Source organism: Aplysia californica, unplaced genomic scaffold (genome assembly GCF_000002075.1).
Source record: "Aplysia californica isolate F4 #8 unplaced genomic scaffold, AplCal3.0 scaffold00629, whole genome shotgun sequence".
Taxonomy (NCBI): Eukaryota; Metazoa; Mollusca; class Gastropoda; order Aplysiida; family Aplysiidae; genus Aplysia; species Aplysia californica.
The window spans coordinates 1-2,515 of NW_004797899.1; positions in this window are offsets into that span (position 1 = coordinate 1).

Consider the following 2,515-nt stretch of genomic DNA (forward strand, 5'->3'; position numbering starts at 1 on the left):
TGTGTGTGTGTGTGTGTGTGTGTGTGTGTTTGTGTGTGTGTGTATTTCACGTGTGTGTGTGTGGGTGTGTGTGTGTGGGTTTCACGTGTGTGTATGTGTGTGTGTGTGTGTGTGTGCGTGTGTGTGTGTGCGTGTGTGTGTATGTGTGTGTTTCACGCGTGTGTGTGAGTGTATGTGTGAATTTGACGTGTCTCTCTCATGTATTTATATATTTTGTGTAAAGATGAATTAAGCGGTGACTGTACTAGTCAGTTCGTACATTTTTTTTTCATTTGTTTCATTTTCTTTCATTTTTCCTCCGTAGACTTGTCAAAGAAAAATATCATCGATTGAAGTGCTTTCCAACCTGAACCTGGGAGGTGTCGTCCGCGAGCCGGCGGACATTTGATAATTTTGGTGGCGGTGGGGATGATCCAAGTTGTGACAGGTGTTATGCCTTGCTCGGAAATACATGGAGGTAGGCGCTACGAAAATATTGTTCTAGCCCCTTAAAGGAGTCAAAAGTGGGCGCTGGCTCAACAAATTTATAAGTGCATGGTTCAAGAAATAGATCACGTTAGATGAATACGGCAGAGATTCTTCATAGAACTATTATTTTTTTGAATATGCAGTTGGAACAAAACTCTTGACTTTTTGAAAAAGTAATCATGTTCTCAATTCCTCCTAGATCTAGTTCTTTACAAACAGGGATGTTCGCTCCATAGGGAGAAAAGTACTGGGGAGGGGAACTGTTTAACAGCTGAACTTGTAGTTCGTTTGATGTTTTTTCTGCTTTTATTCTTTGCCGTGTACTCCGCCCTCTCTAGTGCAGAAACGTACGCTGTATTTGTTTGAATTTCGGACAATTCTGTTCTTTGGGAGGAAAGTTGATTCTTCCAAAGTATGTCTCGTTGACGCTTTTTTTCTTCTTTTTCTAATAATTTGGTTTTGACTCGTTCTATTTGGGGTTTCAAAATTAAATGTTGTATTCTTTTGATCTATTTGTGGTTTGACATTTCTTTCGCGTTTTGTGCTATTTAGGTTTATTGGTGTTTTGTTTTTGATAGTTTTGTTTTGACTTGTCTGTTTCTTTGCTTTTTGTTATGCTGTTATGTTAGTTTTAAAAATAGTTTAGTTAATTTTATTATTTTTAATTTTGAAAAAATGTGGGGGTGGAGTTGCTGTTGCTAATATGTTTTAGCAGGAATGTCTTTTCTCACTGCATGCTCGAATCAACCTGCTACCTCGCCGTCGAATTTGATCAATGCCAGCCTTACAAAATAGCAAACGTCTATCATAATCTTTATTTATTCGTTTAAGCTAATAGTATTGAGGTTTACAAATGCCCATATCCAAAATGTTGTATTATTTTTATTGTTAACTGCATTAGAAATACACGTGTCATGCGCAACTGCAGAATTATATTTGCTTAGCATGATTAAAGTACACGTGCTGTTGTATCGCGGCGTCATCTAGTTTTGCAAAAATATTGTCCGTCATTGCAAAACGTGAGGTAAAGAAGATGGCTTCTGAAACCGAAGTTACATTGGAAAACTTGGATTTGAATCTCTACAAATGCAATGATATTCGGCATTAAGATCATTGAAGATCGTGATACTAAACTGACGTTTTCTTAAAATGCAGGTCAATTTAGACGAAACTCTTTAAACAACTGCGACAATAAAAGCAACAATAACAACAGCAACAGTGACTTATATAAATTGAAGCTAAAATCAGCTTTGGGGGGAAATTTCACGATAGAGCATTCGATGTTGTGCATTAATTTGTGAGGCGGGTTACAAACGCCTTCCTTGGCACACCTGGCTAAGCGAAAAATCATTTTAAGATTTTAAGGAGATTGAGAAGATCTAGATTATGGACTTATTCGACATCGGATCCTCAGCAACTTGCCAGACTTTGGATGGCAACTACATCACATCGAAATAGAGATAGTGAACAGAGAAAACAACATGTAGCCAAACCAACAAGCATGATGCAATGATGTAGAAATTCAAGTGCTAAAATTCGTTCTTTCAATTAGAAAAGTAAGTTATAGAAGAAAATTGTTTGAAAATGTGTAGGTCATCTTATGCCTCAAGTTATTTGCCAGTAATAGTGATATTAAAGCCAATATAATTCACCTAAATTATATGACCGTAACATTTCTTAAATGAAACGTGTGGAGTTGATTCAAACGTAAGCTTTTACACAGGTAAAGTATTTAACATTACATCGACATATTTTTTTTAAAGAGAGAGGTGAGTGATATTTGATTAAATTTAACGAAAAACATAATTACAGTTTTGAAATAGAACAGTTATTGTCTCCATTATCAATCAATTGAAACTCGACTCTTTTAACGCAGGTGGAGACGAATTTGACTCACTCACATGAAAGCTCAAAGTTCGAATCTGAGCGGGGTTCAAATGCCTGTACGTATTTGTGCGCGAATGTGTGTACGTATGTGCGTATGTGTGTATCTATGTTCGTGTGTGTGTATATCAATAAAATGCAATGATAATAATAATAATAATAA